The sequence below is a fragment of the Dermacentor silvarum genome, chromosome 10 (genome assembly GCF_013339745.2).
Source record: "Dermacentor silvarum isolate Dsil-2018 chromosome 10, BIME_Dsil_1.4, whole genome shotgun sequence".
Lineage (NCBI taxonomy): Eukaryota > Metazoa > Arthropoda > Arachnida > Ixodida > Ixodidae > Dermacentor > Dermacentor silvarum.
The window spans coordinates 17,554,451-17,566,958 of NC_051163.1; the positions used below are offsets into that span (position 1 = coordinate 17,554,451).

General features: G+C 48.5%; 1 protein-coding gene across 2 annotated transcripts in view; it reads right to left on the reverse strand.

Moving 5' to 3' along the window:
• Positions 1-12,508, reverse strand: part of LOC119431099 (ATP-binding cassette sub-family C member 2-like) — a 178,854-nt gene that overhangs the window by 57,551 nt on the left and 108,795 nt on the right. The window contains exon 1 of one of the 2 annotated variants that reach the window (XM_037698577.2): positions 12,055-12,151. The exons of the other annotated variant lie outside the window; for it this stretch is intronic. The gene's annotated coding sequence lies outside the window, so the exon portion shown is untranslated. Of the gene's footprint in view, positions 1-12,054; positions 12,152-12,508 lie in introns of those variants that run through there. 2 annotated transcript variants of the gene reach the window in all.

Below are 12,508 nucleotides of genomic sequence, written 5' to 3' on the forward strand. Positions count from 1 at the left end.
ATATATTTTTCATGTACATATCTCTTTCATGATTGATTGTACTAGACATTATAAGTAAATGTATTTTGTGCATCGTTTGGTTTCATGTGTGTACTACGCAAGATTGACACAGACAAGTTACGTTACATGTTTCTCTACAGCACTAACTAAACCTTATTTTCACATCGCAGTTATTTTTACACCAGCTTAATCCTGTCAGCACACAGTTTTGTGGGCAAAAAAAAAAGAAAAATTGCGCGTAGATATCGTCAAATAATTGCAACGAACGCAAAGAGCACGCGCAACGCAAGGGAAACTAACCGCCGTGCGCGAGTAGATGGCTACGGTAAAGGAGGCGTGACGTGTAAACCAAAATACAACAGCGAAAAAGAAAAACTTACACGCACAGGGGGTCGCAAACCTTATATACCAAGCATCGAAGCGCAAAAAAAAAAATAGTGCGTATTTCAAACATACACACGGCATGTGAAATGTAAATTGAATTAGGCAACTTGGGGCATGTTCCCGGCGCCATACATTTACGTCTTGGACCTTCGACGAGTTAACGGCTATTGGTTATAAAGATGTCCAGATGCGATACCGATAAAAAAATTCTCATCAAGGCAAAGCACTTGGAAGTGCGCCGCGAGTAGCACTATTTATGAACGCAAGCGTATCTGAGTCTCAGCTCGTGTGACTCAATATGGCGGCGCCAGCGGGGTTGTCTCCACCCTGGACGGCGGCGCTGGGCATCGAGGCACCCTATGCGCTTCTGACTGGCGTTTGCCAGTGTGGCATGGAGAAGGAGAGCGCAAATGCTGCTCAACAGCGCAGAAGAACGGAGAAGCTTGACTCATCGGATCCCGAAGTAGTTGCCTAGCAATTAGTGGTTGAGCGTAGGAGGAATGAACAGAAGAAGGCTAAACGTGCTGCGGAGACACTGGAGCAAAGGGACGAACGTCTAGCAAATCGGCGTCGCCAGGAGGCTGAGCGACGTGCCCGACCACCCCTGCAGCAACAACAAAACGCTGTCGATGACGTCAAGGCTCGCCGATCGACTGAATATACTGTGAAACTCAGCGAAAGCGCCAGTGCGACTCGGACCTTCCAGACGGACTTCGTAAACAATCCGTTTGGATATGTGTGCGACGTGTGCGAAAGACTATGGCACATGAAAGACTTGACGCCGCTGAGTAGTGCCATGCGTGAAACGTTGAGTTTAGCGGCGGCGCCTCAGTGGGCTGAAACCGTGGCGCCGGTTTGTACAACGTGTGCCACATAATACGTATACCGCGTGTGTGTCATTGGAGCAGCAGTAAGCATGACAATCAAGCTAATCCTTGACAATCTAGACAACCAGGAAAGCTAAGAATAATCAGCTAACGCTACGTATATCCTGGCATAGCCGAGCTAAGCCACTGCAACATTTTTTTTTCCGCTGGGCGGAAGGTGACGCAGCCGCCACTTGTGCCTTCTCTTTATTTGCGATCACTGTTTATTTCTAGTTTTCAGAGTGCCTTTCTCCTTTTGAAGTTGTTTTTATGTTCACCTCCAACGAAGTTTGTTTTGACAGTTATGTTGTAATTTTGTACTTTCCTGTTTGTGCATTTGGTCTTGTTCTACACGTTTCTCTGCACAATATAGGTGCCAAGTGTACGAAGCTATACGAGTAGCACCTGTTATGAGATAGGAGTAACCGGTGGCGTATTTTAGCGCCAATATCTTCTAACTTGTGAACAAACAAAAAAAAACACGCAGATGCAACGAAATGTTTTATTGCAATAGCAAGTATATGGACACTCCAAGCGGATTTCTGCCGTCGGCGTCGCCGTCGTCGTGAGGTTCCGTATAGAGTCCAACGGCGATGAATCGTCGCCGCGCGCCGTATGCTGCATGTGCGAGTGAAAGCACGCGAGGGACGCGCGCTTTCACGGGGAGCGAACGCACGGCGGAGAGCAAGCGCGACTTCTTCCGTCGCGAGAAAGGCCGTGGGGGAACGGGCGAGAGGGAGGGGAGGCAACGTTTAGCTGCGATACCAAATGCGTATTTATATAAGAACGTTGCGAGGCGACAATGTGGTAAAGACTGCGGAAGCTGCTCGACGAGTGTCCCGCTCTGATCTCGTCGAAAACCTCCGAGTCGCCCCCAGAGGTACCGGCAACAGTCAACATCGCCGCGCGCGTTCGGTGAGAACGCGCGCAAAACGCCGACGGCGTCGACAACAGTTCTGCGCGTTGCTGGTGATGCTACATGTCCAAGTTTATACAGCTGTTAAAACTACTATCCTTCGTATAGCTCTCTACTAATTTGCTATCGCAATTGACGCTTCGCCTTTCGGGTGAAACTGCATGCGACATTTTAATCTAAAAGACGCGAGGATTCTTTTAGTTACAGGGGTACCAGCAGTTGTCGATGGCACGAACAGGGCCTCGTAGCCTGTAGCTGTTAGCTTTCAGGATATAGAATGAGGACGAAGAAAATGTACGATGCTTGCCAAGGGAAAATGTTGATGAAAAGTGTATGCACATAAATATTCTACGCATATCTGAATAAATTTAGGCCTTCCATACCACTTCTTTCGTAATGGAATATACCCATCCTAGCTTAGGAATAGGCCAAGAATGGACACATAACTATAGCGACCGTACCCAGCAGCACAAAGAATGCGGTAGGCCAAACATAAGATGTACGTATAACATAACCAAAGAAGCTGTTGAATACTAACTGACAATCTGTTAAGCGGTGTGTGGGTTTAGATAAACCTATGAGCCGACATTATGTGTACAGTCTTTAAGCCGTAATCTATCTGGTTACGCAGAACCGGCAAAACCGAAGTGCCCTAAATGACGCAACTTTGTCGGTTCACAATTTTGTTGCTTTATATATAAACCGCTCCATCTAGCGACACATACTTATTTCATTGAGAAACAGGAAGCCTAATATTAGAACAGTAAATATGCCATTCAGTATTGTGAGCTATTCCATTAAGAGGTCTGTGTGATTATTTTAGAGAATCCTTTGTGCCGGTATTATTATGCCATGTGTGTCATGTTTAGTGTCATAATTTAAATATATGCAAGTGCCACGTAGAAGGCCTTAACCAAGGTAATATTGTGCGCCGTCTCTTGCAGCAAGGCAGACACTTTCTTGTATTTCACCTAATTACGTCATTACTTATTACAGCGAAAGCTGTATATGGCTAGGCAAACGAAAAACCGTCTGCCAGATGTTTTGATAAAGGTCTCCATTGGCTGCGCCGTCAGTTACGTCGTTCTCTACGCCGCACCCAAGCGCGCGGGTCAATGGCAGCGCCTTTAGTGACGTAGTTCTCTGCGTTGTACCCAAGCATGCGCTCTGCCCGCAACGCCGCCTCCTTGGCTCGCCGTTGTCGCATGCGTTCGATATCTCGAGTTATCTCGGCGTCGTGGTTAGCAGCATCCACCCGCCATCGGCGCTTGCGCTCCACTTTGAAGTACAAACATGTAACCAATAATTGAGAAACGCTTCAATACAGCGTCGGGATTAACCCCCTGCTAAACACCGGGGCCGCCCGTTTCAGCTTCGCTGGTTAACAACGGAGTGCTTGGGCGGTGAATTTTTTTATTAATTAACTTCTCAAAAACTATATTCAGAGTAAAAGAGTCAATGAGAACAATGTTGACCATCCTGAACAATTCCCTATCCAGATTTCACTTGCTCAATACGTACTACATAATTTTTTTTTCAAAGTCCGAAAGAACGCCCGTACTTTTCAAGCGAAGCTTGTTATACCTCACATATTTCGGTGTCGTCCATGTACAAACAAAATTATCATCATCAGCATTGGCTCGAGCATCGTCTCCTTCCGCTACTGGCTCATTGGTGCCCCTCGGTTTGCGCTCGTCCTAGGGCTCGGCACGCGCTTGTGCCAGTGCTCTCGGGTTCGTCGTCGTCGTCGTCCGCTTCCACAGCTGGCTGCGTTGCCGCTTCCAGCGTAGAACTTCTCTTCTGTCGTCGTAATGCGAGGCCACGTTTACGGGGGTATGAGCCATCTCTTAAGGGGGTATGAGCCATTCATTGTCTTACGTAACGGACAGATTTAATTTTGAAGCAAATTTATGCAAATACATCCAGATGAACGCACTCGGGAAAGGTCTCGTCGCCGACGTGCCGATTCTAGTGCGAGGGCTTCCGAAGCCTAGGCGAAACGTCAGCAAAGAGCCGCCGACCCCGAGTTGCGGGAGCGCCATGTTGAGGTCAAACGTCAGCGTCGTCTAGCCCTCCAGGAACCCGACACTGGTAGTGCACGCTTGGGTAACGCTAGCGTCAACTTTCCCCGTGCGACGGCCAGGTTTCAACGCGATTTTCTCAACCGGAACTTCGGAGCCAGCTCCAGTGCGTGTGACCGGTCTGTGGTTCGAGCACAACGTGGTACTCGTCAGTGCAATTCGTTCCGAGGAACACCGAAGAAACACACGACCACGCTTCGCTTACCCCCCTTTCATCGACAGGGGAGGGGCTACTGTTTTTTTTTTTTTTTGCGTGTGTGTGTTCGGTCCTGCTAGGGGGCACATGCACACATATATATTTTAATTGCGGGAGAAGCTACGTTGGACACATGGTATGCGCAGATGTTTCACATCAAAATTTATTGCTGCATTACGCAGACCATGGGTGAGCTCACTGACAAGTGTCTTGTCAGTCAACTTCGAGTGCTATACAAGTTGTCCTCAGCAGAGTTTGCTGTTGGGCTAGTTGGTACGTGATGTTAAGAACTAAAAAAGTGCAAAAAGGAAAGGGAAAAAACGGGACACGAGAACGAGTCCAGGGCTGGTTTCGTTCTTAACAATAAGTTGGCTATTCTGCGAGAAACATTCATACACAAAGTGCCGGCGGTTAGGTAAAGAAAGCTTCGATTTGTAAAGTCCGATTATTGCGATACTCCCTAATGCGAAACTTAAGTGCAGCTGTATACGTGTTTTCAGTTCGAGATATATTGAAGCAAATAATTTGATGCCGAAATCACCGCACCGACTGGCCGAGGGCCATTGCCGTCAGCGCTTTTGCAGAGGGAGGGGTAGTATGGGAGCCCTGGCATGACGGGCGACATAGGAGCCAGCTGTGGAAGAAGACGACGACGAACGTGCGAGCCGCTGCACGAGACCGTTCGCGCAGTTAAGCCGAGGGCCGCTGACGCTCGACCCAGGAACGGGCGGCTGCGCTCTGAAATACCTGAATGAACATGCTTCCCTTGAGGCATTTTAATTCTAAATAAGTTAAGCGAAACGGAGGACAAGATTGAGAAAGAAGACAGGGCACGCGCACTGATGAATGGAGCACGAGGCTGAATATACAAGTGGGCGTTTTTCGTCTATTTAGGAGCCTTTTTTTAAACTTCATTCGATACTAACTCGCCAAATTCACTACACGCTTGTCAGTTTCTTGCGCGATGCGTTTCTGTAGCACGGAAGTAGTCATTTAAAGAAAGTGGTAAACTGGGTGAGTTGGTGTCAGTTTCTGTTAAAACCCTTTGAGTCGATAGTAATCTCTTCTTCTCTGTTCTTCAGCCGTCTTTGTCCCTTAGACCTTTCCTAACGAAAAGTTCCACAACCTTGTAATTCTGAACTTTATTCCGTTTTTCATGACAGGTCTAGGTCACTCCACTTTTTTTGCATTCTTGTATCAGTGTTCCTACGAAACCTGTTTATTGCAATTCCCGTAATGGGTCATTTCAGGTTCTCGTTTGTGGTGAGTGTGTAAAGCATTTATTGCCAAAAAATATGAAACAGCACGGAAAGCTGCGAGGTGGGCGCCTATGTCAGGATCTGTCAGCTCCAGACGTCAGAAGTTCCCACGCACGTGCGCTCGGTAATTATCTGGCCTGTGAAGGGGCTTAGCCTCCAGGCGTGGCAGACATTCACACACGTGTCGTTAATGCCTGTGAGTAAGGTCGCAAATAGAAAGCAGTCGTAAATTTCCCCTACGAGCGGAGCCTTGAACACACAGCTGAGCGTAGGCGAATCCTCTTCAAATTGAATGGCGGTAATCTGAGCCCGAGTGCTACGTTGAATAGTAGGCCAAGGTCGACCCACGGAAATCGGAAGATGAAGATGGGAAACACCTTAAGGGATTGGCGAACTTGGAATGCCCACATTTCCCTCGAAAATGTCGACAATGTTTTAACACACACACACACACACGTGCGCACACGCGCACGCAAATGCACGCAGACACACTCATACATATATATTGTCTATATATGTGTATATATATATATATATATATATATATATATATATATATATTGAGAAAGGTAGTCGGCGTCCGTATGCCGCTTTCCCGGCTTGTACACAATAGCCATGTCGAATTCTTTAAGTTTACGGCTCCAGCGCGCCAATCGTCCTGATGGGTCTTTTAAGTTCGTCAGCCAACAGAGTGAGTGGTGGTCACTGACAACATCAAACGAGCGGCCGTACAAATATGGGCGAAATTTTATCACCGCCCAAACCACCGCAAGACACTGTTTTTCTGTGGTGGAATAATTTTCTTTTGTGCGGTAAAGGCTTCTACTTGCATAAGCTATTACTTTTTCAGCGCCGTCTTGCCACTGTACAACTACTGCTCCTAAGCCGATATTGCTGGCATCGGTGTGAACCGCTGTCGGGGCGTCTTCATCGAAGTGTCCCAGGACCGGTAGATTTTGAAGGCGTTTCCGTAGCTCATCGAATGCTTTCTGCTGATCTTCATCCCATACGAATGCTACGTCTTCTCTGGGGAGGCGTGTCAACGGCGACGCAATGTGTGAAACGTTCTGAATAAAAGGTCGGTAATATGCGCATAAACCTAAACATCGTCTCTGCCTTTTTGTCGGATGGCACAGGAAAATGTTCAACGGCAGCTATATTTTCCGGATCAGGCCGTACCCCCTCATTACTGACAACATGGCCTAGAAAAAGAAGCTCTTTGAAGCAAAAATGGCATTTTTCCGGCTTAAGCTTGAGACCAGCGGACCATATGGCTTAAAAAACAGCACGTAGTCGCCTCAAGTGCTCGTCAAATGTCGCAGAGAATACAGTCACATCGTCTAGATATACTAAGCACGTTTGCCACTTGAGTCCTGATAGAACGCTGAATTGTTGTCGGCGCGGAGCATAAGCTGAAGGGAAGTACCCTAATTCATAGAGTACATCAGGTGTCAGAAATGCTGTTTTCTCGTGGTCTCTTTCGTCTACTTCTATTTGCCAATAGCCGCTTCTTAGATCCATTGACGAGAAATAACGTGCATGCCGTAGTTTATCGAGAGAATCGTCTATGCGGGGTAGCGGATAAACGTCTTTCTCAGTGACCTGGTTGAGTTTGCGGTAGTCGACGCAGAAGCGCAAGCTGCCATCCTTCTTTTATTGCGATAGCAATTATATGGACACTTCAACCGGATTTCTGCCGTCGGCGTCGCCGTCGCCGTGAGGTTCCGTATAGATTCCAAGGGCGATGAAATCGTCGCCGCGCGCCGTGTGCGCGAGTGAAAGCGCGTGGGGGACGCGCGCTGTCACGGAGAGCGAACGCACGGCGGAAAGCAAACGCGACCGTCGCGCGAAAGGCCGTGGGGGTATGGGGGGAGGGAGGCGGGGCGACGCTGTGCTACGGCACCAAATGCGTATCTTGCAACCGTGCGCAAGGGGAACTGGCAACGCAATCTCCCACGCCAAAGCAAAAAAGCGGGAAGGCAGCGTGGGAGGGAAGGGGGGGGGCAGCTTCTACTCTGCCAACAAATACGCTTGCACTGGCTGTGGTGGCGGTCGCCCGCACCGTCTCTTATCTCCACACGACTCTGATCTTTGTATGTGCTGTGCATTCGCCACTCAGTTTCCGTTGAAGCAATAGACCGCACGATTCTTCGCACGCTGTGGCAGCTGCGCTTGCTGCCAGCGTTTTGACAGTCGTTGTCTGCGGTCATTCAGTGTGATCTATTCATGTTTGCTCGTGCGCGATCACGCCACAATTGTCAATTCATTTAGAAAGCGAATGTGTCCAAGTTTATGCAGCCGATAAAACTACTATCCCTACTCCGAATAGCTCGCTGCTAATTTGCTATCGCAATTGATACTTCGCCTTTCGGGCGAAACTGCGACAATTTTTTTTTACTAACATTACCGGCGATGCCCAAGGACTCTTCGACGGCTGAATAACATCATCTTGAAGCATTTTCTGCACCTGGTTTTCTAACGCTTCACGTTCTCGCGCTGCCACCCGGCACGGGTTTTGCCGTATGGGTCTGGCCATTTCTTCTCTAATAATTCGGTGTTTGGTCAGCGACGTTTGCCCAACTTTGTACGTCGAAGAGAAATAGTGCCGAATATTATCAATAAGCTGGAAGAGCCTTTCTTTCTGTCTAGGTAGCGAACTTGGGCCGACATCAATGGATAGAGGCACGGTTGCTAGGCCGGCGGAATCGTCTTGTTGAACAGTCATGCAGTCGGTAACCTCATTGAGCTCTTCCACGTACGCGACTACCATACCTCTTGTAATATGCCGGCGTTCAGGGCTGAAGTTGGTTAGTAGAACGTCCGTCTGCCCGCGAGTTATGTCAACTGCGCCTCTTGCAACTGATAGGCCATGACTAAACAGCACAGCAGGAATTTGTTCGGCGATCATGTTGGAGCACCTTGGCGAGTCGCGTGTTACAGGCACAAGAGCGCTTGAGTGCGGAGGGATGGTCAGATCGTCATCGAAAATGCGTAAATGCGCACGTCGCTGATCGTCACAGGGTACGACCGAATCTGCGTTCATCCAAAACGTGACTTATCTGTCCGGAATGTTTATAATAGCGCCGTATTCGTGCAGGAAATCCGTTCCCAATATAACGTCTCTGCAGCACTCCAGCAAGATAACGACAGTGGCAACAAACGTCGGGCTACCGATATCAATTCTGACCGTGCATTTGCCTGTTGGGGTCATCAATTGACCTCCCGCCGTTCTTATGTGGGGACCAGTCCATGATGTTTTGACTTTATTAAGGCTATCGGCGTGTTTCTGGCTGATTATCGTGAAATCGGCCTCAGTATCTACTAACGTGGTTTCTGGGTGTCCGTCTAAGAAAACAGCGAGGTCGGCATTTACAACATCGTTTGGGGTCGGCAGAAGCATATTGTCCGATCGCATGTGTGTTGGGGGTGTTGTAGCATTTTGACGGTCGGCAACTTCCCCCCCCCCCCCCCTAAAGGTCGCTCCTGTTAGTTTCCCCGACGAGGGCTAGGGGACCTGCCGCCCCTGACTACATGGGCGTAACGGCGACCTTGCGGCGAAGAACTCGGTGCAGGCGAAGGAGAGCAGGGTCGACGAGTGAATGGATGTCCTTGTGGAGCAATGTCGTCATTGTAGCGCCTGTTTTCGAAGCGAACTCGAGGGAAGGTGGGTGGAAAGCTCTGGTATCCGGGGTCACGATGCGGGCAAAAACGGTAAACGTGGCCGGCTTCTCCACAATGAAAGCACAAAGGACGGCGGTCGACGGTGCGCCACATGTCCGTTCTGCGAACAAGTTGTCGACCTGTGGGCTTCCTCTGCGGCCAAGCTGCAGTTGCCTGCGGAGGGAAATAGGCCGATGTTTCCACAGGTACACTAGGTTGCATGGTCAGTGGCTGCGGGTTGTACGGCGGGGATGGCGGCTCGTTGAAAGGACGAGCCATTGGTGATGAGTTGTAGGCTGCTGCTGGAGGAGGACGACGAACAGCCGATGCGTAGCTCACAGACCGTTGGTCCGGTAGGGATTCGGGTAACGAGAATGCCTGCCCGATTTCTTGCCGGACAACTTCTGCTACAGAAGCCCCGACTGGCTCCTGTGCACGGAGTCACAAGGAGGTTGCGAATCTCTTCACGAACAGCCTCCCGGATGAGCTCACGAAGCGAACACTCATTGCCGGGAGCCAGAGCAGAAACGTTGCTCGAGGCGTTGCTTGGGCGATCGTAGCGTCAGCAACGTTGTTGCAGTGCTCGTTCGATGGACGTAGCCTCCGAGTTGAATTCCGCAACGGTTGTCGGCGGGTTGCGAAGAAGACCGGCGAAAAGTTGTTCCTTGACGCCTCGCATCAGATGGCGGATTTTCTTTGCTTCCGGTTATCTCTGGGTCAGCGCGGCGGAACAGGCGGGTCATGTCCTCCGCAAACATGGCGACGCTCTCATTCGGTTTCTGGATGCGCGACTCGAGTAGGTGTTGGGCAGAATTGCGACGATCGTTGTTTGCGAAGGTGGTTGAAACGTGCTGTCGAAACTGATTCCAGGAAGTCAGTGTGGCATCCCGGTTCTCGTACCACGCACGAGCGCTGTCCGCCAGGGCGAAGTAGACGCGTGCGAGTTTTTCTTCTGCAGTCCACCGAGTCGCCTTGGCAACTAGCTCGTATTGCGCGAGCTAATCTTCGACGTCCTCGTAAGCATCATCATGAAATGTCTCGGGAGTCTGAGGATGCTGTAGTCACCTGAGAAGGTCCTGCAGTTGCCATCTCGTTAGGTGGTGGTCGGGTTGGTTGGGAGTTTTCCAAGAGGATTACCTCCGGGCTGAGGCCCCGCAGTCGACGACTGTACCGATGGATAGGAGTGTCCACTGTAGGAACTGGTTGCGGGTTTGAACTGGGCGTTGCACTTCGCACAGGGGTTGCGGGCATCAGGGAGTACCCAGCACCTCCACCAGTGCCGCAAGATGCGAAGAACAGCACACAGGACTACGGTGCAACAACCAACACAAGCTCTTTATTCAAGGCCCGAGAATAATTGGCCGCGCCAACTTTATCCTCTTCGGAGAGAGACATGCTTGCGCTCGTGTCCTCACTTCGTTGTCTTCTTTAATATATATATATATATATATATATATATATATATATATATATATATATTTGCAGGTGCCACTGCCTTTCTTTATCTTTTTTGTGAACCCCGGGCCCTCAACAGCTTATGGTCGTTAAACAAGAATAGCGTTCTTCGCAAACCTCACTGAAAGATTTGCATACACTGATTCACACAGAGCCTGGAATCCGCACATTTTTTGCTCCCGTTACTCTGCACCGGTTTAGTTACAATTCCTTTTAGCTGGCTATAGTTACCATGACGTCACGACCTGCAATATGAGCCCTTGACCTGCCCAGTTTTCGCGCAAGAAGCATTCAAGCGAGTACGCTGATTGGAAAGGTTCCGCGTCAGAGGCAGCCACAATGCCGCAAAGATTCCGACATATCATTTGTGTTAAACGATAACCATAAAACTAGCTTCAGGTTAGCAACTATGTAATGCACGTAGAATACTGTGATGCTTTATAATGAATGTCAAAATATATGGCAGTGGAAGCAAGAAGAACAACAGCCTTGAAGACGTTTAATAGCGAAATAGTCGAACCATGTCATGGCGAGTTCAAAATACTGGCATTTTGTCGGCTGTTAGCACCAGCGTTACGTCGTATGCATATATATATATATATATATATATATATATATATATATATATATATATATATATAAGCGGTCACGTCAATGAAGCAGCAATGAAGCATTACTCTCTTCAGCTCCTTTAAAGTAGACAATAGGTTATTTGCCCTTTGCATTACATGACTAGCCCTACTCCACTTGCCCTGTATCTCAACCAGGGTACCAGATAACCACACTTGCTCCCTAAACCGCACTGCGTTCACCCTGTCTCTTAACGTTATACCTATCACATCCAATGCTTTCACTACTTTGCGCAGTTTCTAGATTCATTTCATGTTTTCTCATTTTCTTCCAAATGTCGATCCTCTAGGCTACTGTAACGTCTGTAAAATGTCGTAATTTCTTACTGTTCAAGGATGTCACTGAGTTGTCACTCATAAGCTGCCATTGTGTACCAGACGTCCACGTGAACCAAGTTTAATTGTCATACAGATTTCCTACTTATTATTAAGGCTATCGAACATAATTCGTTTTGGTATTCGCGACTAAACATGTTCATTCATTGGTCATCAGAAACGAGACAAGAAGTAATGATACTTTGTTTGTTCAATGATTAGAAAACGGTTTTGGGGGAGGCTTGAGCATCGCCTAAATATTATATATCAAGAAAACATTCCAGTCGCCATACCTGCAGCTTGCCGGCGGCTTCTATCGAAATGAAGAAATTCGTTGCAGAACCTGGCGAAATCAGATAGAGAATAAAGACCGTGACGTTGCGGGACAGGAACGCTCGCCAAGTGCGCCACCAAACGACGCGCTTGAAGGTCGTTTGAATGTAGTAGTAGCAGTAGTAAAAATTATTCTACGCAGCTGCCATTTCTCTTTGCGAGCAGGTTCCGCCAGACAAAGCTGATGAGCTTCTGACGTTCCTAGCCTATTTCTGAAAATATTATAACCTGTACACGCCCGGCATCCAACCAGATAAGATCGCTTGACTAGCGTACGCCACATACCACATTTAGTCTGTTCATGTACAAAAGCTGCAGTACCGTAGAGTTGAAGTTGGCTACGGTGGCTCGCGACGCAACATACAAAAATGTACGGGTTATTCCACTTGCTTTTAAAACAAAATGCTCTTTCAT